Below are 25,270 nucleotides of genomic sequence, written 5' to 3'. Positions count from 1 at the left end.
GCACAGTACCACCACCAGAGAGCACTGTCATCCATTTCATACCACTGAAAGTCTCATCTGCAGAAGGAAAAAAGGCAGACAGTGCGTTGATACCATCGGCATCAGTAATTCGGTGGGTAAATACAATAAGAGCCAATCATAATGCTCGATTGATTCACATCCTTTGTGCTGGGATATAGGAGCCTCTACATAGTGGAGGGAACGTTTGTGTGAGTTGAAAGCAGCAATGGTAACACATGATGGACTGGGTACCATGTAAGGTTCGCGAGGAAGACTGCATTCGGCGTTATTCCACGCTATTTTCGTAAACAGGTTCTGTTAGGGCAAGAATTTTCATGCATGCAAGCTGAGACATCAAGAATGCGAGTGTTAACTATTTCTGTGGCACTATACAATTTCAGCGAGGTCGACTTGACTCTTATTTTTTACATAGTCATGTGACATCAGTATAAGATTGAGAATGTTATTAGATGTGCTTGTGACGGTTTGTAGCTATGCACGCACACTTTGCGGCGTTGCTCCAGTCACGCTGGTTGGTTATGCATGGTTAGACACATCTCTAATGTTGTGCTAGGAACAATGCGCCCTGTGCTACTCTGTCATCATCGGTAAAGACAAGAGATTCCCAGAGTTGTTCGCATATGAGGGCTGCATGAGTGCACCTTGGAGTTCTGTGACGTCAGTATAAAACTGACTGTATACCCAAAAATAGAGGCAACTTTCACCTATGTCCGGCGGTGGCTCGCCGTTGTGATGGTGCGTGCATCCCTGGAGCATCTGCGCTCCCATCCGGTCACGTCATTAACAGCGCCTAGGTGATCACGTATTTCGAGAGGAATTTCTCAAGTACCAAGTACGAAAGGGATGTCACCATCTCATGCTTGAGAGCAGGTGTACGTAGTTTGACAGCTGTCGGCTGCATCAAGTCATGGGGGCTGTCGCTATACTCCTGTGCACTCTACTGGACAGAGAGTGGCAGATGGTGTCTGCAACCATTGATTGCATGTCTGTTGCATTATTTTGTGAGCAGGTCTGTAGGCCGCGATATGCATTATTTGGATAGCTTACGAGTATCGAGGTGGTCTACACATCACTGTGCTGCATATTTTACAAGGAGTCTACATGTCTGCACTGAAATAATTTCTGTAAATTAGGAGTTATTTGTGTGTCTGGAGAGCATTATTTAGAAGTAGTTTACAGGTTTGCAGACTGTGTATTGTGACCCAATCACATCAGGGCGAGTGTTTTGTGTCAGTATGATAAATATACTCCATCCCTAAATAGAGTACACTCCTTCCTTACTCTCCCCAGCAGTCCAGTGCAGGCTGAGTCATTTTCGCGCCATTTTCCCCCTCGAGACCACCATCTTGGATTATGTCACTGGAGGGATGACAACACCCTCTGGTGGCAGTACTGAGTGCTATGTCAGTTGGATTCTAGATCTCATGGTGGAGACACTGCCTGCAAACTAAAGACTCATGTCCAGCACAGTCAGAGTTGTTTTCCCGCCATTTCCCCCCACCAACTTGAATTATGTTACGAAATGGACGACAGCACACTCTGGTGGTGGAACTGTGTACTACGTCTGGCGAACACACTGTTTGCCGCCATCTTGGATAACAGTAATTGCCACTACCGCCATCCAGTGTATCCAGAGCCCAACTGACCATGACGTAATCCAAGATGGCCACTGAATTTGAAAAAATTAATAACTCAATATATCTTTATAATTTCGCATGCCTTACACTGTTTATTGGTATTCTTTGAAATAAAATTGAAAAATTCAGTCGATTTTGAAAAAAAAAAGAAGCACACGAACAGGATTCAGACACAGTACCTCCAGCACGGTAGCTATGATCCTTTACCGCTGCGCTACGCTGACTTGCTCGGATTATATGTATTGTTACAGGTATAAAAATCGCGCAATGAACTTCAAAATCAATTTTCTCAAAAACCAAGGCCCGTCGCTAAAAACTGGATAGCCAGGTACTCAGGGTAGGTGCCACTACAACATATTTGAAGCGCATCAAAATCAGTGATTTACAGTATGGAGGGTCCCCTTGTTAGTTAGAATTTCCGTTTGATGTGATGATTGGCAACTTGCTCTAAACAGAGGAAAAAGGAAGTTAATGTAGATGAGTAGGAAAAACAATCCTGTAATATTCTAATACAGTAACAGTCACATCGATTAATCACCTAGGTGTCACGCTGCAAAGGGATCTGGTAGTTGGGAAGGTAAACGCTCGACTTCGGTTTATTGTGAGCATTCTAGGAAAATGTAGATCATCTCTAATACAGACGTCGTATAGAAAATTGGTGCGACCTGTTCTCGAGTGCTGCTCGTGTGCATGGGATCCCCACTGGATAGGACAAAAGGAATACATCGAAGCAGTTGTCTGGCATGCTGCTATATTTGTTACCGGCAGATTCTAACAACATGCGAGTTTTACACAGATGTTTCGTGAATTCAAATGGGGATCCCTGGAGGAAAGGCGACGTTCTTTTCGCGAAACACTACTGCGACAAATTAGAGAACCAGCATTTGTACCTGACTGCATAATGATTGCATGACCGCTTAGATTTCGCTTAAGGACCACGAAGACAACATAAGAGAACTATAGCCTACCTAATCGTACTGAGAGAATTCAGTAGCTCTATACGAGTAGATATTTAAGATAATTCTCATTTATTGTTACGTCTCAGTTGCGCACTTTTTTAATTCGAGTACATGTTTCAATCGCTGTAGATCATCTTCAAATCTAAGTAATTGCATCAGCAACCCGTGCAGAGTACTGTGATATTTCTGTGTAGACAAGATGGGTTGCTGAGGCAAGTACTTAGATATGAACATGATCCAGAGTGATCGAAACACATGATCGAATTAAATAAGCTTGCAGCTCAGAAAGAATAATAAATGAGAAATACCTTAAATACCTAAAATAAGAGAAATTAGGGCTCGCACGGAAGCATATAGACAGTCGTTTGTACCTCTCCCCGTTCCCCCTTTTGTGAGCACAATAGGAAAGGGAATGACTACTAATGATACACGGTACCTTCATTCATGCTTCGCTTGCGGAGTATGTACGTAGGTACTGATGTAGATCGAAATACACTCCTGGAAATGGAAAAAAGAACACATTGACACCGGTGTGTCAGACCCACCATACTTGCTCCGGACACTGCGAGAGGGCTGTACAAGCAATGATCACACGCACGGCACAGCGCACACACCAGGAACCGCGGTGTTGGCCGTCGAATGGCGCTAGCTGCGCAGCATTTGTGCACCGCCGCCGTCAGTGTCAGCCAGTTTGCCGTGGCATACGGAGCTCCATCGCAGTCTTTAACACTGGTAGCATGCCGCGACAGCGTGGACGTGAACCGTATGTGCAGTTGACGGACTTTGAGCGAGGGCGTATAGTGGGCATGCGGGAGGCCGGGTGGACGTACCGCCGAATTGCTCAACACGTGGGGCGTGAGGTCTCCACAGTACATCGATGTTGTCGCCAGTGGTCGGCGGAAGGTGCACGTGCCCGTCGACCTGGGACCGGACCGCAGCGACGCACGGATGCACGCCAAGACCGTAGGATCCTACGCAGTGCCGTAGGGGACCGCACCGCCACTTCCCAGCAAATTAGGGACACTGTTGCTCCTGGGGTATCGGCGAGGACCATTCGCAACCGTCTCCATGAAGCTGGGCTACGGTCCCGCACACCGTTAGGCCGTCTTCCGCTCACGCCCCAACATCGTGCAGCCCGCCTCCAGTGGTGTCGCGACAGGCGTGAATGGAGGGACGAATGGAGACGTGTCGTCTTCAGCGATGAGAGTCGCTTCTGCCTTGGTGCCAATGATGGTCGTATGCGTGTTTGGCGCCGTGCAGGTGAGCGCCACAATCAGGACTGCATACGACCGAGGCACACAGGGCCAACACCCGGCATCATGGTGTGGGGAGCGATCTCCTACACTGGCCGTACACCACTGGTGATCGTCGAGGGGACACTGAATAGTGCACGGTACATCCAAACCGTCATCGAACCCATCGTTCTACCATTCCTAGACCGGCAAGGGAACTTGCTGTTCCAACAGGACAATGCACGTCCGCATGTATCCCGTGCCACCCAACGTGCTCTAGAAGGTGTAAGCCAACTACCCTGGCCAGCAAGATCTCCGGATCTGTCCCCCATTGAGCATGTTTGGGACTGGATGAAGCGTCGTCTCACGCGGTCTGCACGTCCAGCACGAACGCTGGTCCAACTGAGGCGCCAGGTGGAAATGGCATGGCAAGCCGTTCCACAGGACTACATCCAGCATCTCTACGATCGTCTCCATGGGAGAATAGCAGCCCGCATTGCTGCGAAAGGTGGATATACACTGTACTAGTGCCGACATTGTGCATGCTCTGTTGCCTGTGTCTATGTGCCTGTGGTTCTGTCAGTGTGATCATGTGATGTATGTGACCCCAGGAATGTGTCAATAAAGTTTCCCCTTCCTGGGACAATGAATTCACGGTGTTCTTATTTCAATTTCCAGGAGTGTACATTTGTGAATGTTTTTCCGCGAGGCTGCACAATTCAGTTCTAGCAGTTGACAGATGTTTTGCATAGGAAGAATTTACGCAGGAAGTCATAAGGAGGAAAATCCACAACCTTCTGTGTGAAAAATCTTTTTCTACCAGTAATAGCCGTATTGGAAAAGTTGAAAACTGAAGTGAGAGGGCCGGCCGGGGTGGCCGAGCGGTTCTAGGCGCTTCAGTCTGGAACCGCGCGAACGCTACGGTCCCAGGTTCGAATCCTGCCTCGGGCAGGGATGTTGTGTGATGTCCTTAGGTTAGTTAGGTTTAAGTAATTCTAAGTTCTAGAGGACTGATGACCTCAGAAGTTAAGTGGGAGACTTTCCTGATACGTATGAAATAACGCTAAGAGTACTATCGGCTGGAACAGCACACATTAGGAAGAGTAGCCCAGATGCAACAACCAAAATAATCCTTTCAAATAAGGTTTCAAAACAAAGAGACTGTGTAGTGCTCTACAGGGTATGGAATCTTTCATAGATGCAGTATTAAAAGGGCTGCCGTGCCTCATGCGTGTGTACAACTGGAATGTGAGAAAATTTACTTTAGTGTAGAGTTTCAGCCCATGCCTCGCATGTAATGAAGGAGCTCCGGCCCTGTTTTCTGTTAAAAAGATCATAAAAAAGCTCTGCATAGCGTGAACAGCAGAATCCTTGAGGTCTTAGACACTGGACAGGCCCGCTACCGGGTAGAGGGCTTCTCAGACGTCAGGCGCCAGTGCTTCCCGTGAATCCGGCGGACGCGGCGCGCGCCTCTGCCGGGGTTTATTTGGACTGTGCTCTCCACACTCGGCGCCGCCTCCGTTCTGCGGAAGGCGTGACGTCAGCACAGCAGCCGGGGCGGCCGCCGCCGCATTCAGAGCAGACCGCGCGGCCGGCCGTGCGCACGCATCGCACGCTGCTGTTTGTAAATCGCTCCTAAGCCACAGTGCCTCTTGTTAGCTTTCCGCGGGCCTGCTGACAGAATCGGTAGTCGGCATCCTCAAACGCGACGTGGTACATCCACTGAATGTAGAAAATGATCGTACTGACCTCGCCTGTTGCTGAAGGACTCGAGCGGGAAAACAATTCGTTGCCACTATTGTCCCAGCATCTCTTTTTTATCATATCACTCTCTGCTAAAATGGGCCGCTGTAAACTCTCTGATCTTTCCAGCCATATTCCAATGAAATGGGAGTGTGGTAATGTGGAAATATTTGAGAAGGGGCGGGCAGTTACCACAAAATGAAAAATCCTGAAAACTTTGGTTGGAGCTGTAGGATGCCATCTGTCTCAACTTATAAGTGGGGTAAGACTATTCCTTTTACATGTGCATTTACGTAAACATACTTACAGGGTATAAATGAAGATATTTCAATTGGTTATCTTAGAAGCTAGATTAAGAAAAGGCAAACCTACGTTTCTAGCACTTGTAGACTTATAGACAAACCTTTTGACAGTGTTGACTGGCATACTATCTTTCAAATTCTGAAGGTGGCAGGGGTAAAATACAGGGAGCGAAAGGCTATTTACAATTTGTACAGAAACCAGATGGCAGTTATAAGAGTCGAGGGACATGAAAGGGAAGCAGTGGTTGGGAAGGGAGTGAGACAGGGTTGTAGCCTCTCCCCTATGTTATTCAATCTGTATATTGAGCAAGCAATAAAGGAAACAAAAGAAAAATTCGTAGTAGGTATTAAAATCCATTGTAATTCCGTCAGACAGCAAAGGACTTGGAAGAACAGTTGAACGGATTGGACAGTGTGTTGAAACAAGGATATAAGAGGAACATCTACAAAAGCAAAACGAGGATAATGGAATGTAGTCGAGTTAACTCGGGTGATGCTGAGGGAATTAGATTAGAAAATGAGACAATTAAAGTAGTAAATGAGTTTTGCTATTTGGGAAGCAAAATAACTGATGATGGTCGAAGTAGAGAGGATATAAAATGTAGACAGGCAATGGCAAGGAAAGCGTTTCTGAAGAAGAGAAATTTGTTAACATCGAGTGTAGATTTAAGTGTCAGGAAGTCGTTTCTGAGAGTATTTGAATGGAGTGTAGCCATGTATGGAAGTGAAACATGGACAATAAATAGTTTAGACAAGAAGAGAATAGAAGCTTTCGAAATGTGGTGCTACAGAAGAATGCTGAAGATTAGATGGGTAGATCACATAACTATTGAGGAGGTAGTGAATAGAATTGGGGAAAAGAGGAGTTTGTAGCACAACTTGACTAGAAGAAGGGATCGGTTGGTAGGACATGTTCTGAGGCATCAAGGTATCACCAATTTAGTATTGGAGGGCAGCGTGGAGGGTAAAAATCGTAGAGGGAGACCAAGAGATGAATACACTAAGCAGATTCAGTAGGATGTAGGCTGCAGTACGTACTGGGAGATGAAGCAGCTTGCACAGGATAGAGGATAGAGTAGCATGGAGAGCTGCATCAAACCAGTCTCAGGACTGAAGACCACAACAACAACATTTCAACTGGTGACTGAGGACGGTGTACTGAACAACATTACATCAGTTTTTACGTTATTTATAGAATAATAACTTTAGCTATTAGAAGAAGTACGTTTTTAAGTTGGTTAGTACCTCTCGTGGCAAGAGCAAGCCATTAATGCTTGATATCCCCTGGGCAGCAGGTCAAGTATTGAAGTGTGACACGTGGAGGCAAAAGTGTTCTACAGACAGGTATAGACCACTTAGTGATGTAGTTACGACCATCCGAAAACATCAGATAGTAAGTCATATGACGTGTTTGTGCAAAGACTGTGTGATGCAGAGAAAAATAACCGAAACACTGACGTCTGGGTATTAAAGTACACCACGTAAAAATATCTGCACTTATATCCATCACACCTTACCTATGTGTCACTGTTATTCACTGAAAGCAGCACCATCCTTATGTTCTTATTCATCTCTCTCTCTCTCTCTCTCTCTCTCTCTCTCTCTCTCTCTCTTTCTCAACATCACTTACTGTTTGGCTGTAGCAGTTAAACTTCATTCCACTGATCAATGTTAATATTGTCAGTATTCTGTGCTGCCTCTTGACTTTCTTCCCACAATTTTTCGTCGCCAAATGTTCGTCATAAAATAGTTTTCTCGCATCAGGTGTCCAAATAATTAAAATTTTCCTTTTAACAGTGTTAATATGTGTGATTTTTTCGTTTACTTCTATTATTACTTGCTCACTGGATTTCATTCAATCCATTTTTTTAGCTCCATCTATCTTCATTGCACATTTCTATTACTGCATTCTTTCCCATGCCGGTTCTAGTACAGTCCAAGCTTCACAAGCATAGTTTCTAACACTCCAATGTCGCTTTGATGTTGTGCGTGTTATTGAAAGCATTATTGAATTCTGACCTAGGATTGGCGGTACTGTGAACTTATTTTCCTGTTCCCCTCATGTATAAACACTTCAGTCATCATCTCCATGTATTTCTTCAATATAGCCTTTCTATCAATCTGTCATTTTTTTTCAAAATCGAAGAGAGTGCTATCTATCTTTTTGTTCCTAACTAGGTTACTGCGAAACTTCCTGGCAGATTAAAACTGTGTGCCCGACCGAGACTCGAACTCGAGACCTTTACCTTTCGCGGACAAGTGCTCTACCAACTGAGCTACCGAAGCACGACTCACGCCCGCTACTCACAGCGACCGTAGCAGTCGCACGGTTCCGGACTGCGCGCCTAGAACCGCTCGGCCACTCCGGCCGGCAATTAGAGAGTTTCTAAGCATCATAATTAGTACACATCAATAAGATATGAACTATTACTTACTTATTTCTTGAATGGTAGCCTGTTACCTTTACTCGTTGTATTCGTACTCACTTGCACTACTACTATTTTCTATATAGCAACAGCCGGCCGCGGTGGTCTAGCGATTCTAGGCGCTCAGTCCGGAGCCGCGCCACTGCTATGGTTGCAGGTTCGAATCCTGCCTCGAGCATGGATGTGTGGTGTCCTTAGGTTAGTTAGGTTTAAGTAGTTCTAAGTTCTAGGGGACTGATGACCATAGATGTTAAGTCACATAGTGCTCCGAGTCATTTGAACCATTTTTTATACAACAACAACTGTTGAAATTACTTCTCTTCTGTAACTAACACACGTAATTCTACTCGCCACCACCATAGTTATTTCCACCATTAGTAAACACTACTTCTTTCACCACAGCTGTAATATCTGTTTCTATTATTGCAGTACAGCCATTGCTGTCTATCGCTAATGTTCTCTATATCTAACTGAAATCTGATGTAAACAGTAACACCATTTTCGCGTGCCAAGTTCCACAAAGTCATTCCACTGCTGCAACGTCTGTGTAGCTGCACAGTCGTGCCGTGCCCTCACAGAACGCCTGATATGTACCGCTAGATAATGGCCGTTGGGGCTAAAACCGGACATCCAAAACGCGTCCCATCGTTTTGTTTCTACCGTTTTTTTCCACACTCTTCCCATCCTCTGACCGTCAGCTACTAATGTCAGTAACTAGAGTCGCAGGTACCCCTGAACAAATTTTCTGAGTTCCTATTATCATTTAATGGGCGCACCACTTAGCACTTGAATTCATGTCACAGCATCAAGCTTATCGGCTTCAACGGCAAGACTGCACTTAGTTTTGTAGAGTAAATATATTCTCATACGATCCGGAAAGGTATCATGTCCTGGACAGTGTGAGAAACAACGGATCATCTTCACTTTAAAGGTAACGGTGTCACCAACACGAACGTTGGTCTGAAAATAGCAGTGCTTTATTAGGCATGGTCCAATTGCAAGTTATATGCCGCCCTCCTACTACCTTTGAACTGATTTACCCACACAGTTATTGGGAAAGGGGGCCTTATATTTATAGCGGAACCTGAATCACCCCGTAACTTTTCGATTATTGGATTAACAAAGCACTGGCAAATATAAACGTAATAATGATAAGTGACAGAATTATGTGACCTAGCACATTTCAGCTGAGCCACCAGGCAACGAAAGCCGTTTCGCTTACCAATACACATCAGAGACACAACTGGTACGTGGAACTTTTGGCAACCACTGGAGGTTCTAAAGTCATGGATGTTTCTTCTACTGAAATTAACTGCCATATGTCACAGCATCGTCGTTTACTGGAACCAGCGGCATGGCAAGCCATTCATGTATCCTACGCCGGGTACCACCGCTACTGGATTGTCCCAAATTCCAGTTTCACACCCATCGATTTGTTTTCTCAAAACTGGTGGTACTCCAAGAATGTCAAGGGAAGGATTATAGGGGAGAGCACTAGTTCGAATTATACAACCATGGGAAGGCAACTGGCCCAATTCTGTTTCAAGGGAGCATCCCAGCACTCACCCTTATCGATTTAAGGTCAAACATGGAAAATCATAATGGTTGGATGAGGATTTCAACCCTGCTCCTTCAAAATGCAAGTCCAGTGTGTTCACCATTGCGACATCTACCTTAACTCAAGATGGTTCAAATGGCTCTGAGCACTATGGGACTTAACATCTGAGGTCATCAGTCCCCTAGAACTTAGAACTAATTAAACCTAACTAACCTAAGGACATCACACACATCCATGCCCGAGGCAGGATTCGAACCTGCGACCGTAGCGGTCGCGCGGTTCCAGACTGAAGCCCCTAGAACCGCTCGGTTAACTCAAGAATATAAAAACAAGGCACCTCGGTAATCTCTATAGCCAGAAATTTTCGTTACTGCTTGTTAACAGCTGAACGGATTGGGGAGCGAAATACACAGTTACACAGCAACAGGATGCAGAATATTAAACTGGCAACAGTTATCTTCGCGAAGGTAATCTCCATGCAAGTAGGCCCACGATATACACATCATAACACGAAATCGCAGTGGCGGAAGGTAATAGTGAAGAAACATTGTGTTTCAGTCTCAAACGAGTCGTGACACAGTATAGAACCTAACAAACCATGTAAATCAGTCTGTCATTTACTTCAGGGGCGGCCAAGATTTCGGCTTGCGGGCTGTGCCTTGGCACAAGTGCCATAGCGCTCAGCCTTAATGTACATATCTTCCACCGCCACGCCACACTGAGCGCATGAACGGGGAGAGGGGGAAGCTGCGAATGCATCGCACTTGAATGGCAGTGCAGTCGCTCTGCATAAGACTTGGTCTTATATTTGACGTTTCTCAATAACACAAGTCACATACAAAACAAATTTTCGACATTATTTAATTATTTGTGGTGCGCTGAGGATTGATTGTTTGGGGGGTAAAGGGACCAAACTACGGGGTCAGCAGTCGGCGCTGAAGACGCAATATAATTTTTATCTGGTACATACTGTCGGAATATGGACAGACGGAGACGATTTCATATATTTTCGCCTCAAATTGCCGTATAACCATGACGTCTTTTACACAAATATGTCGATCGAAATATTGTAGCACTTCTGCAACCTCATCATATTGACGTGGAAGCTCTAGCTGGAGAAACCAGTGTAAACGTCCTGGACAGTTTTAACGTAAAAAAATTCACATTATAACGCGTATTACCTTGCAGATAAATCAGTTACATCTGCACATGCACAGGGGCGCTTTCAACTGAAACGGCAAGCGGTCTCGAAAACAGATGTAAGATTGACAGTGTCCTCAAAACGTTTAGGAAACTATCCTTGTAACTCTTTCAAGGCCGCAATTAATTCTTCAGATCTCACGGTTTCTTTAACGGAAGTGATCTTAGGAAATTCGATCATGTTTGTCAGAATGGGTGGCTTCTATAACGCGATTTGCTTTTTAAATACATCCGCATTAAATCAGAAAGATGTTGTTTCTCACCTTGCAGTGTATTACTGTGGGCTGTATGCACTTGAAATACAAGGTCTGCAATGAATCGTCGATAGTAAAATTTTCGTTCCTGCACTCCCTTTTCCTTCATAAAATTGAATAACAGTGAGTTTCAAGTCGAAAATGGTTCCAGGCATGCCCCTTGACTTACCAGCGTACTTTGCAGTAATATATAAGGTCCGCATACTCTTCGTTCAGTTTCATAGAAAGCTGTTGCAACTGACAGTGGAATAATGCGTGCGGCTTCATAAATTTTGCTATTCATACTGCCAGTGTCTTCACGTGTTGCATGCCTGCAAATTTAGCACTTTGTGCTTCTTGATGTTCTGAACAAAGAACCCAGTCTGTCGAGCATTTCATTTTTTTGCTCTTTCATTGTCAACTTAATCTTTAAATTCCTTCTGTATGATGTTATATTATCGTTTCATGGCAAATTTTCAGTACCTGTCGCTTATGCAACTGCTTAATAGCCTTGTGACGACAGATCTCTAGACTGTGGACATCGTTCATACTACGAACAAATAGTGAAGGGACAAACAGTGTTGACACCACGATTCTGCCGAACTGGACAGAATCATGCCGATCCAAAACTGCCACACCGCATTGCTAAGTGAAATGTCGCGCTATACCAAATACCTGCCCTCGTGAAGTTCGCCACACCGTGGCCGGCCTTGATTTACTTGGAATGTTAGCCCCAAACCATAGTGGCGGACATTGTAAGTCTCGAACATACGTGTCTCTGTGTCATCCATGGTTTGAAGGTCTAAGGTCAAAATATTGCGACCGTTTCGCTTGCTTTATGCTACCGTCAGTGAAAATTCCTTTCTATTTGGGTGCAATAACGCTCGTTATCGTACAGCTTTAAGATACTAACCAGCATGTTGAAATCCGACTACATGCATATGAGTATAATGAAACAGCCGTGCATAAGAACTTCCTCTTCTACATGAAGTTGAGATACAAGAAATGATATTTTAACGCTATCTGGCTACGACTTTTCTTTAAGGATTATAACGAGAGAAGGATAGGAATAGCTTACTTTGCAAAACGAAATAATGATGGATATAAATAATGATTTGTCTGGATTCCATAGACATACTAGCGATAACCTCATTGTCTGTCTTCAACAACGTGTATGTAAAGCAATTTTATAGCCAAGATAGGTGCAGTGAGCATGCTTAGCTCAATCTGTTCATTTAACTTTTCTATTTAGAATGTGAAACCATGTCTTATGTAAAGTGATGAACCGCCAGTTATCTCCGCATCTCCGTCTGACGACTTACCATCTGGCATGAAAAACATGCAGAGAAATAGCCGAAGTGTACTCCACACTGCACGTTCAATAAGTAATGCAGTATATTTTTTTCTGAAAGTGGGTTCGATTTATTCAGGATTCCAATACATCATATTATTTCCCACTCATTTGGCTACAAAAGCTTATCTTTCAACATAATTTCCGTTAAATGTGACGTCCTTACGCCACCTTACTGGGAAGGGCTGTACGCCCGCTTAGTACTACAATACTGGTAGTTGTCAGACCCAACGTCTTGCTGCATCAATAACTTCCCTATCATCCACGTAGTGCATCTTGTGCGGAGCATCCTTCATTGGGCCAAAGGCCTGTATACCCACTTGGTACCACACTACTCGTAGTGGTCAGAGCCAACATCTTGCTGCATCAATAACTTCCCCATCACCCACGTAGTGCATCTTGTGCGGAGCATCCTTCATTGGGCCAAAGGCCTGTATACCCACTTGGTACCACACTACTGGTAGCGGTCGGAGCCAACGTCATGCTGCATCAATAACTTTTCTATCATCCACGTAGTGCATCTTGTGCGGAGCATCCTTCATTGGGCCAAAGGCCTGTATACCCACTTGGTACCACACTACTCGTAGTGGTCAGAGCCAACATCTTGCTGCATCAATAACTTCCCCATCACCCACGTAGTGCATCTTGTGCGGAGCATCCTTCATTGGGCCAAAGGCCAGTATACCCACTTGGTACCACACTACTGGTAGCGGTCGGAGCCAACGTCATGCTGCATCAATAACTTTTCTATCATCCACGTAGTACATCTTGTGCGGAGCATCCTTCATTGGGCCAAAGGCCTGTATACCCACTTGGTACCACACTACTCGTAGTGGTCAGAGCCAACATCTTGCTGCATCAATAACTTCCCCATCACCCACGTAGTGCATCTTGTGCGGAGCATCCTTCATTGGGCCAAAGGCCTGTATACCCACTTGGTACCACACTACTGGTAGCGGTCGGAGCCAACGTCATGCTGCATCAATAACTTTTCTATCATCCACGTAGTGCATCTTGTGCGGAGCATCCTTCATTGGGCCAAAGGCCTGTATACCCACTTGGTACCACACTACTGGTAGCGGTCGGAGCCAACGTCATGCTGCATCAATAACTTTTCTATCATCCACGTAGTGCATCTTGTGCGGAGCATCCTTCATTGGGCCAAAGGCCTGTATACCCACTTGGTACCACACTACTCGTAGTGGTCAGAGCCAACATCTTGCTGCATCAATAACTTCCCCATCACCCACGTAGTGCATCTTGTGCGGAGCATCCTTCATTGGGCCAAAGGCCTGTATACCCACTTGGTACCACACTACTGGTAGCGGTCGGAGCCAACGTCATGCTGCATCAATAACTTTTCTATCATCCACGTAGTGCATCTTGCGGGGAGCATCCTCCATTGGGCCAAAAGAAAGTCGGAAGGTGCGAGATTAGTGCAGTAGGGTGGATGAAGAAGAACAGTCCAGTGGAGTATTATGAGCTCCTCTCAGGTGTGGAGACTTGTGTGAGGCCTTGCACCGTCAAGAGGAGGAGGAGATCGTCTGCATTTTGCGGCGATGAACACGCTGAAGTCGTTTATTAAGTTTTCTGACGGTAGCATAATACATTTCAGAGGTGATCGTTACACTGTGAGTGAGTACATCAAATAAAATAATTCGTTCAGAGTCCAACAAGACCGTCGCCATGACTTTACCGGCTTAGGGTGCGGTTTTGAACTTTTTCTTCGGAGGAGAGGTGGTGTGCTGCCACTCCACCAATTGCCGTTTTGTTTCCGGTTCCAAATGATCAACCCATGTTTCGTCGCCTGTGACGATGTTCGACAAAAATTTGTAACGATTAAACTCGTAATGCGCAAGCATTTCCGCACAGATTGTCCTTCGTTGCTTTTTATGGTTTGTTACACGGCGAGGAACCCATTGGGTGCACGCCTATGACTACCCCAATTGGTGATCGAGTGTGGCATCACTACCAACAGAGACGTCAAGATGAGCATCGTGGAGGTTAACTGTGATCTGTTGATCACTCGGATGGGAGCGTCTGCCGGCCGAAGTGGCCGTGCGGTTAAAGGCGCTGCAGTCTGGAACCGCAGGACCGCTACGGTCGCAGGTTCGAATCCTGCCTCGGGCATGGATGTTTGTGATGTCCTTAGGTTAGTTAGGTTTAACTAGTTCTACGTTCTAGGGGACTAATGACCTCAGCAGTTGAGTCCCATAGTGCTCAGAGCCATTTTTTTGGGAGCGTCTGCACGTCTGAACACTGCATGAGTCACAGGTATGTGGAGCCCGCCGGCACGTAGGACCATGCTTTTGTCACTGTCAGGTCTACATCGACATTCTGCAAGTGCATATGACTATCTGCGGTGCTCTAGTTTTCTGCCAAAAGAAACTCAATGACAGCTCTCTCGTTGGAACGCACCTCCGTTACAGATGCTATTTTGAAGATTACATTATCGCAGCTTCATGAAACTATAAGTTCTGAAGCAGGAATTTTCCACGATGTCCCACAACATTTCGCCATTTTTTCAACCGAAATTATTCGAGAAAAAAATATGTTGCATTAGTTATTGAACGTCCCTCGAAATAATGACTCAGGAGTGTTTCACCTGATATGACGCTTTGAGAGACCACTTTGTCGGTTCAGAAACACTTTTGCGAGAGCCTGCGATTTAATACGCGCTAAAGAAAATTCAATTATGGAAATTGCGAATGTAGCAAACAACTTTCAACCTCAGGCCGGAGTCGACGTATTTGAATGCCACTGCCAGAAATTGCCCTGGACCTGAATCCTAGCGGAGAGCTCCAGGATCCTAATCCTATTTCAAGACTTATTGTAGCTCGGACAGCAGCCACAACGTTTGGTACACAGACGGAGACTGCGCTTGTTGATGAATGGCAAACGGTCCCTGAAGCAATCATCAGCAGAGTCTTCGAGCTCTTGGAACAGAATTGCAGAACTGCTTTGGTTGTTGGCAGAGGTCACACATATCAAAGGACTCTAAATTACTACACGTGTTTGTTGTGGTTCAGATGTGAAATAATTGTTATCGTTTTTTTGCCACTTACTGTGCAGCTGTATCGGAACTGTTGAATATACTGCATTACATGTAGCTGCTCTTTTGTGAGAGGACACGCTCCTGTCGATATGACGAAAGTTCGACGAATCACCTGCCTGGGATGATTTAAAAATTATTAGTGGCCATCTTCGTGCCAATGGAGCACAGGAGAGGCAAGGCGGGCAATATCAGCGCATTTGATCGTAGGAGACGCCTCTTCGTAAGAACTTGCAGGTAGTGGGCTTTCCACGTACCCTTGTGTCAGCAGTGTAGCGCGAGTACTTAGTATCGGAGATAACAAGTGATACTAAACAGATAAATGAAACAAACGTCATTATACAAAGTAAAATTTTAAGAGGGCAAGAGAAAATACAGCAACCGAAATAAAGAGGGGAAAAAGGGCATTTGAGGAGACTCTTGTTAAGTATGGAACCGTGGGTGCTGGGTCGACCAAAGGATAAGGAAGACAAGGGGCGTGTTGGTTTTGTTTCTTTACCCTGTGCTCGACCCACCACCTCAAGATCTTAGTGGTGTGCTGCTCCAAGTTTAGATAAAGACTCTCCGAATGCATCCAAAAAGCTTAAATCCAAACTTTCAAATACCATTTTATGCGCGCAACGCTGTTGAACACTTTTTCCCAATGGTAAAGACATCACTTCAGCTATGGGAACACCGTAACATACTAAATCACTTGTAATTGAGCCAAATTCTATACAGGTCAGTCTGGCAAAGCTACACACACCCACTTGAAAGACAACAGAGATGGTGGAGACTAAGAAAAGGAGGGACTCTTCTTTTGCAGACCACCTGCTTGGAGAAGGAAGCAGTTACAAGGTGCAACATGAAGTCATACGTAACAGCCATTGAAAAAAAAATTCAAATGTTCAAATGTGTGTGAAATCTTATGGGACTTAACTGCTAAGGTCATCAGTCCCTAAGCCTACACACTACTTAGTTTAAATTATCGTAAGCACAAACACACTCACCCATGCCCGAAGGACGACTCGAACCTCCGCCGGGACCAGCCGCACAGTCCATGACTGCCGCGCCTTAGACCGCTCAGCTAATCCCGCGCCTCCATTGAAAAAGGAAGATGAAATGCCGGCCGAGGTGGCCGAGCGGATCTAGGCGCTACGGTCTGGAACCGCGCGACCGCTACGGTCGCAGATTTGAATACTGCCTCGGGTATGGATGTGTGTGATGTCCTTAGGTTAGTTAGGTTTAAGTAGTTCTAAGTTCTAGGGGACTGATGACCTCAGAAGTTAAGTCCCATAGTGCTCAGAGCCATTTTGTTGAAGATGAAATACTTCGAAGTAATGGTAATTAATACACGTATGTCCACTTGCCCAAGCTTAGTAATGAATGATCAGACGCAGTTCCCTCACTCGCAACTTCTAACTGCAAATCGTGCTAATAATTATATCCAGACCACTTTATAAATTTCTCCTCCTCCTCAAATGCCGCATTTTCCCCTATATTTCAGTTACTATAGTTTCACTTGCCATTTTAATATTTTAATTTGTATAATAACAGTTGTTTCATTTACCTACTTAGCCCCACTTGTTATATTGTACTTTAACTCGCTCATTAACCAAGGACAATTTTTCTCATTAAACGACCCGTTGAACGATAGATTGATTTCAGTATCTGAGCTCAATGGGAGCAATCTATCTCTCGGTCGGTCCAACTCGAACAGGTTATTAAAACGGCCGAGAGGTTGATTATCACAAGTCGACGTCTCTTAGCCTGTTTGTAATATAGGACCTTCTAAGGATAATGTTATCTTATGCAATCACCCCCCTCTGAGCATGTACCCAAATTTTACTATACATCGTGCACCCGCCAAAGCTAAGTAGTATGAACAAAAAAAAAAAAAAGTGTGTAGTAAACATCGGATCTAAAACACATACCTTAAGAGCTATGAGCGTTTGTTCATCTTCGCTATTGTGAAATTCTGCTGAACAAGTGCTCATAGCTTTTAAGAATGTTTGCTTGGCATGTCTTTCTTGTTTTGGTCCAAACTACTACTCCTCTTTCGGTGAGAACTCTAGGTCACTCTATTTATTGTTCAATTTAATTTTGCTCTCAGTACTATTGTTGTAATTTGTCATGTTGATCATTTGTCATGTTACTGTGCCAAATATTTTATCTAACCTAACAATTTTTGCATTACATTTTTACTGAAGTAGGGCCTCTCGTTTTAGTCCTAACTAGTGATCTTTGGAAACCATCTGGGATACTCTCCAGCTGCACAATTTGAAACTCTTCGATCCCAGGGAAATTTCGCAGCCACACGTATTCATTTTTGTACCCGATGAAGGCATAACAAACAAAAACCGATATGAAAAATAATAAATATTGCAGGATATTACACTACTGTCGTGTTATGAAGGAACAAGCAGTCTTGGCCGCAGTGTTAAATTTTTTATTATTTCCCAAGGACGCTTTTCACATTGTTTTAGGCATCTTCGAAGTGGCTGATATTTAGTAGCGATGGATACACGAGATACCGCATATAAAAATTTCTCAGCAGGTAAATGTCCCTTGTCAAAACTTTAAAAACACCACGTGGCGCCGGCCGTTGTGGCCGAGCGGTTCTAGGCGCTTCAGTACGGAACTGTGCGACTGCTTCGGTCGCAGGTTCGAATCCTGCCTCGGGCATGGATGTGTGTGGTGTCCTTAGGTTAGTTAGGTTTAGGTAGTTCTAAGTTCTACGGGACTGATGACCTCTGATGTTAAGTCCCATAGTGCTCAGAGCCATTTGAACCACGCGGCGTCCTTGTTACGGCATGTGGCGCAATCTAAAGCAAACCAAAAGGGATGAGGTCTACAGTAAGTTTTTACTTCAATAACATCCCGGAGGTGTAGTGCATGTTCTAGCTGGCGTTCCGTCTATCATATTATTCAACTTTCCCGGTAATACGACCAAGTTGCCTCCGAGACTCAATGAACTTCGACCAGACCTTTCCACTAGAGACTGCACTCACTGGTCTGCCTCATTTACAAATTTAAATCGTTTCGTGATATCCAGGACAATCTGTCAGAACTGTGGGGCAGTGGTATCGCGTCTAGGCACGGGTTATCAGCGGCCTGCGGCGTGTTGTAGGCAGCTGGCCTGAGGTCGCGACCCACCAGCTGGCCTGGGCCTGGGCCGGCGCCCAACAAGGCAGCACGTCGTGGCGCCTCGTAACGTCACGTGACGTGACGTAAGCAGCGGTGCCGGCGGGGCGTGCAGACATCCACGGTCAGCGCGCAAGGCGTGGTCGTCGTAGGCCCACTGCTCGCCTCTGTATCGCACGCGCACCACACTCGCTGCAGTCGAATGCCTATCGGGACGTGCCGGCTGCGTTTTTTGATTGGCTGGCATACATAAACAAGGACTGTGATTAAATGGTGGGATTTTCTCTTAGCATCACAAGTTAACCCATTTTCGCAGCGTTCATATCACACCAGTAGATTTTTTTTGCTTTTGTTCCTTCTTAATCCACTACCACTCCGTCTACAAGCCACAAGTGACCCATCGGAACCATCTGACCGCCGTGTCATCCTCAGTGGAGGATGCAGATAGGAGGGGCGTGTCGTCAGCCCACCGCTCTCCCGGTCGTTATGATGGTATTCTTGACCGAAGCCGCTACTATTCGGTCGCGTAGCTCCTCAATTGGCATCACGAGGCTGAGCGCACCCCGAAAAATGGCAACAGCGCATGGCGGCCTGGATGGTCACCCATCCAAGTGCCGACCACGCCCGACAACGCTTAACTTCCGTGATGTCACGGGAACCGGTGTATCCACTGCGGCAAGGCTGTTGCCTCCTTCTGAATCCAGAGGTTGATAAAACCGCTACAGTTGTAAGAATCTTTTATTTAACGCACGATCGATTTCGGGCTCTTATACGACTATCTTCCGGTGTCGTAACTTGGTGCTCTGACCCCGAGCTCCGCGGTGGACGTGTAAAAGACGCGGTGTGCTACCAACGAGCGCAGAGCCTTCTTAGCTGTTATTTTATTGCTTGCTTTGCTATTGTGTTTATTGAACTTTACTCCGCAGTTTCTGAAAACAGCCAAGTTGTCCCTTAACATTTTCGAGGTGTTCAAATCTCAGCGAACTGAGTTGAGAATGACGGTAATGGACGCCAGGCTGGGAAGATTTGTGCGGGGATTTCGTGGACCGATATTTACCGCAGTGGCCAAGCGGTTCTGGTTCAAATGGTTCAAATGGCTCTGAGCACTGTGGGACTCAACTGCTGTGGTCATAAGTCCCCTAGAACTTAGAACTACTTAAACCTAACTAACCTAAGGACAGCACACAACACCCAGCCATCACGAGGCAGAGAAAATCCCTGACCCCGCCGGGAATCGAACCCGGGAACCCGGGCGTGGGAAGCGAGAACGCTACCGCACGACCACGAGATGCGGGCCAAGCGGTTCTAGGCGCTTCAGTTTGGAACCGCGCGACCGCTACGGTCGCAGGTTCGAAACCTGCCTCAGGCATGGATGTGTGTCATGTCCTTAGGTCAGTTAGGTTTAAGTAGTTCTAAGTTCTAGAGGACTGATGACCTCAGATGTTAAGTCCCATAGTGCTCAGAGCCATTTGACTCAACCAAGGGAAACATCCAGATTATGTCAGTCCGAACCAGGTCTTCGGCAAATAAATCCAAACATAAACAATTGTAATATAATGCGCGTAAATTTATTTATTTATTTATTTATTTATTTAACCTGGCAAGATTAGGGCCATCAGGCCCTCTCTTACATCTAACCAGGCATTCTACTTATTTTACATCCATATGTTTTAGTAGGCATGTTAAACTACATCTAGTACAAAAAGTGAAATAAACAATTAGAAAGGTACACCTGGAAAAATACATACATATAGAGTTTATATTCCTAGATCATAAGTACTGTTATAATTAGACATTATTGAAGAGACAGATTTTAGGTAGGAGTGCTGGCAGCAAGGAGTATGAGGGAGACTCATGGTGAAGGGAGGAGAACAATAGAGAGACACGATGAAACATATTTAAGGAAATATAAAGGAAAAGAAGATTGCGTGACTAATAGAGATAGATGAAGAGGAAGGCATCTCAGGAGCAAGATAGGAGACGCTAGCTTTGCTATTTGACAGATGCGAGGATTGCCCTTGTACATTAATTTACGACTGGAATCAGTGATTGTCTTCAAATATCTAGGAGTTCCTCTCTGCAGCAATTTAGTAGGAACAGCAGATACCATACTGAGCTTCATAGGAAGAATCTTAAAGAAATGTAATTAACACACGAAAGAAGACGCTTACAAAACACTTGTTCGACAGAAATTAGAAATTTGTGGTAAGGCCTCGGTTCAAATGGCTCTAAGCACTATGGGACTTAACATCTGAGGTCATCAGTCCCCTAGACTTAGTACTACTTAAACCTAACTAACCTAAGGACATCACACATGTCCACGCCCGAGGCAGGATTCGAACCTGCGACCGTAGCAGCAGCGCGGTTCCGGACTGAAGCGCCTAGAACCGCTCGGTCACAGGGGCCGGCTGTGGTAAAGGTCTTATGGAACCAAACTCCTGAGGTTATCGGTCCCTTAGCTTACACACTATTTGATCTAACTTAAACTAACTTACACTGAGGACGACACACACACCCACGCCCGAGGGAGGACTCGAACCTCCGACGGGGGGAGCCGCATGGACCTTGATAAGACGCCCTACACCGCGCGGCTATTCGATAGATTCTTGAGAATTGTTCTTCAGTATAGCATCCTTATTAGATTGGATTTGTAGAAGAGACAGACAAGGTCCAACGGACTGCGGCGCGTTTCGTCACTAGATTGTTTAATCGGCCGGAGAGCGTTGCGGAGATGTTCAACCAACTCCGGTGGCAGGCGCTATAAGGCACGCGTTGTGTACCACGAGAGGATTACTATTCAAATTCCGAGAGAGCACGTCCCGGGAATGTCGGATAATACACTCCTGGAAATTGAAATAAGAACACCGTGAATTCATTGTCCCAGGAAGGGGAAACTTTATTGACACATTCCTGGGGTCACATACATCACATGATCACACTGACAGAACCACAGGCACATAGACACAGGCAACAGAGCATGCACAATGTCGGCACTAGTACAGTGTATATACACCTTTCGCAGCAATGCAGGCTGCTATTCTCCCATGGAGACGATCGTAGAGATGCTGGATGTAGTCCTCCGGAACGGCTTGCCATGCCATTTCCACCTGGCGCCTCAGTTGGACCAGCGTTCGTGCTGGACGTGCAGACCGCGTGAGACGACGCTTCATCCAGTCCCAAACATGCTCAATGGGGGACAGATCCGGAGATCTTGCTGGCCAGGGTAGTTGACTTACACCTTCTACAGCACGTTGGGTGGCACGGGATACATGCGGACGTGCATTGTCCTGTTGGAACAGCAAGTTCCCTTGCCGGTCTAGGAATGGTAGAACGATGGGTTCGATGACGGTTTGGATGTACCGTGCACTATTCAGTGTCCCCTCGACGATCACCAGTGGTGTACGGCCAGTGTAGGAGATCGCTCCCCACACCATGATGCCGGGTGTTGGCCCTGTGTGCCTCGGTCGTATGCAGTCCTGGTTGTGGCGCTCACCTGCACGGCGCCAAACACGCATACGACCATAATTGGCACCAAGGCAGAAGCGACTCTCATCGCTGAAGACGACACGTCTCCATTCGTCCCTCCATTCACGCCTGTCGCGACACCACTGGAGGCGGGCTGCACGATGTTGGGGCGTGAGCGGAAGACGGCCTAACGGTGTGCGGGACCGTAGCCCAGCTTCATGGAGACGGTTGCGAATGGTCCTCGCCGATACCCCAGGAGCAACAGTGTCCCTAATTTGCTGGGAAGTGGCGGTGCGGTCCCCTACGGCACTGCGTAGGATCCTACGGTCTTGGCGTGCATCCGTGCGTCGCTGCGGTCCGGTCCCAAGTCGGCGGGCACGTGCACCTTCCGCCGACCACTGGCGACAACATCGATGTACTGTGGAGACCTCACGCCCCACGTGTTGAGCAATTCGGCGGTACGTCCACCCAGCCTCCCGCATGCCCACTATACGCCCTCGCTCAAAGTCCGTCAACTGCACATACGGTTCACGTCCACGCTGTCGCGGCATGCTACCAGTGTTAAAGACTGCGATGGAGCTCCGTATGCCACGGCAAACTGGCTGACACTGACGGCGGCGGTGCACCAATGCCTCGCAGCTAGCGCCATTCGACGGCCAACACCGCGGTTCCTGGTGTGTCCGCTGTGCCGTGCGTGTGATCATTGCTTGTACAGCCCTCTCGCAGTGTCCGGAGCAAGTATGGTGGGTCTGACACACCGGTGTCAATGTGTTCTTTTTTCCATTTCCAGGAGTGTATATTGTTCCCTTCCACGTAAGTCTTGCAAAATAGTTCGAGAATTTAGAGTTAATATGCAGATTTACCGATAATCATTCTTCCCACGAGCCATTCACGAATAGAACAGGGAAGACGGGATCAGATCATGGTACCACAAGTACCCTCCACTAGACGTTGTCGGGCGGCTTGCGGAGTACAGATGCAAACGTCTATGTTTAAGATGTCTAAATGCTAGTAAATTGGTAGGAAATTCGGAAAGGCATGCAGAAGATCGACACTTGCTGCAGCGATTGGCAGTTGAACATCAACATAAATGTGCGTAAAAATTGGCGAAAGAATCGCTATTGTGTAATTACACGATTGGCGAACAATCTCTGAAACCAGTCACTTTCATTGAATTAATGAGAGTGCACACACGGAGCGATTTTAAATGGAACTATCACATAAAACAAATCCTAGGAAAGGCAGATGCCATGCTGTGATTCATTGGAAGAATGCTCAGAAAGTGTAGTCCAGCCTCGATCGAATAAGCTAACTACAACCTTGCTCGACTGTACTTGAATACTGCTCATACGTCTGCGACCCATACTAGATAGGACTAGTAGAAGAAATAAAGCAGACCGAAGGAGAGCAGAGCGTTTCGTCACAGGTCACAGGTTCGTTTAGTACTGCCGGGTGGAGGGGGGGAGGGGGGGAGCGAACCATACGAAGCCTCTCCGTCGTTTCTAGGTCCCCGGTTTAATACAATACAATGCAACTAACGCCCACGACAGTTACGGTGTATATTTAAAGCAGGCCTGATTTTCATCATCGTAGTGGAGCTGCTAGAGCCACTGTTATGTGGCTGGCTCGAAATTTGAATAGATAGATGTAGAAAAATGCTTACCAACTTTCGTTTATATCGCGTAACTCCTTCTTGGCGTTGTGTTGTGATTTTTTTCCGTCACCTTATATTGACTTCTCCTGTTTATCTTTCGTGAAAAGAATATTGGATTCGAGCTCCAAAAGAGGCTTCTCAACAATCGTTCTTCCGTCTAACCATTCGCGACTGGAACATGGAGGCCGGTAGGGGTAAGGGGTGGGGGAGGAATGCCACAGTGATACATAAAGTACCCTCTGTCACAAGCTGTAATCTGTCTTGCACAGTATACATGTAGGAGTAAGTCTAGTTGTGGGAAAGTCCGACGCAAGACTCATATTTACTGAAAGAATCCTGAGGAACTGCAATTCAGGCACCAAAGATATTTGTTACGAAACCGTTGTTCGAGCTATTCATGATTATTGGTCTCAGATGCTTGTTGTTTTCTTCAGTCCGAAGACTGGTTTAATGCAGCTCTCCATGCTACACAAGCCTCTTCGTCTTCGAATAACTACTGTAACCTAAATACATTTGAATCCGCTTACTATATTCGTCTCTTGGTCTCCCTCTAAAATTTTTACCCCCTACACTTCCCTTCAGTACTAAACGAATGATGTCTTGATGTCTCAGAATGTGTCCTGTCAACCGAACCCTTCTTTTAGTATTGTCCCATTTCTGTTCACTACAACACCGTTAGTTACGCTCTCTGTCCATGTAATCTTCAACATTCTTCTCTAGTCTGAACTGCTTATCGTCCACGTTTCACCTCAAAACAAGGTAACTCTCCAGTCAAATATCTCAAGAAAAAGAAACCCTTAAAGTTAAATTTGTATTCGATGTTAACAAATTCCGCTTCTTCATAAACTCTCCTTTTCCATTGCCAGTCTACATTTTATATCCTCTCTACTTCGTCCATTTAGAGCCCAAATAGCAAAATTAATCTACTACAAATGGTTCAAATGGCTCTGAGCACTATGGGACTTACCATCTGAGGTCATCAGTCCCGTAGAATTAGAACTATTTAACCTAACTAACCTAAGGACATCACACATCCATGCCCGAGGCAGGGTTCGAACCTGCGACCGTAGCAGTCGCGCGGTTCCGGACTGAAGCGACTAGAACCGCTCGGCCACCACGGCCGGCCTAATCTACTACATTTAGTGTTTCATTTCCTAATGCAACTCCCTCAGTATCGTCTGCTTTAATTATACTACATTGTATTATCCCTGTTTTGCTTTTATTGATAAGCATCTTTATCCTTTCAGGTCGCTACCATTCCGTTCATCTGCCCTTAAAAGTCCTTTGCTGTCTCTGACAGAATTACTTTGTCGT

The 25,270-nt window shown here is 45.8% G+C and overlaps 1 long non-coding RNA gene across 1 annotated transcript in view; it reads right to left on the bottom strand.

Annotated features, from left to right (window-relative positions):
* LOC126245289 (uncharacterized) overlaps window positions 1-25,270 on the bottom strand; it is a 556,618-nt gene that overhangs the window by 16,988 nt on the left and 514,360 nt on the right. The window lies entirely within an intron of this gene.

This window comes from Schistocerca nitens, chromosome 1 (assembly GCF_023898315.1).
Source record: "Schistocerca nitens isolate TAMUIC-IGC-003100 chromosome 1, iqSchNite1.1, whole genome shotgun sequence".
Lineage (NCBI taxonomy): Eukaryota > Metazoa > Arthropoda > Insecta > Orthoptera > Acrididae > Schistocerca > Schistocerca nitens.
Note: the sequence above shows the minus strand (reverse complement) of the source record. Positions and strands in the feature narration are given on the sequence as shown.